The sequence below is a fragment of the Arachis duranensis genome, chromosome 3 (assembly GCF_000817695.3).
Source record: "Arachis duranensis cultivar V14167 chromosome 3, aradu.V14167.gnm2.J7QH, whole genome shotgun sequence".
In the NCBI taxonomy this organism is placed as follows: domain Eukaryota; kingdom Viridiplantae; phylum Streptophyta; class Magnoliopsida; order Fabales; family Fabaceae; genus Arachis; species Arachis duranensis.
In genome coordinates this window covers 103,298,828-103,299,052 of record NC_029774.3, presented here as the reverse complement: position 1 = coordinate 103,299,052, position 225 = coordinate 103,298,828, and positions in this window count along the sequence as shown.

Below are 225 nucleotides of genomic sequence, written 5' to 3'. Positions count from 1 at the left end.
GGCAATAGTAGTTAGGTGTCATAATATTTGGTATTACCAATCTTTCTTTTTCTTTTACTATGGTTTGGCTGATGATTCATGAGGGGTTAGAAAAGATTATATTTAATGGAAGATGGTTTAGTAATGGTAAAGGCGGTTTGACAAGTTTCGGTGTAACCAAAAGAATGGTTCAACTGTTCAAATTATAAATATCTCAAACAAATAATTATAAAAATTGGATATATT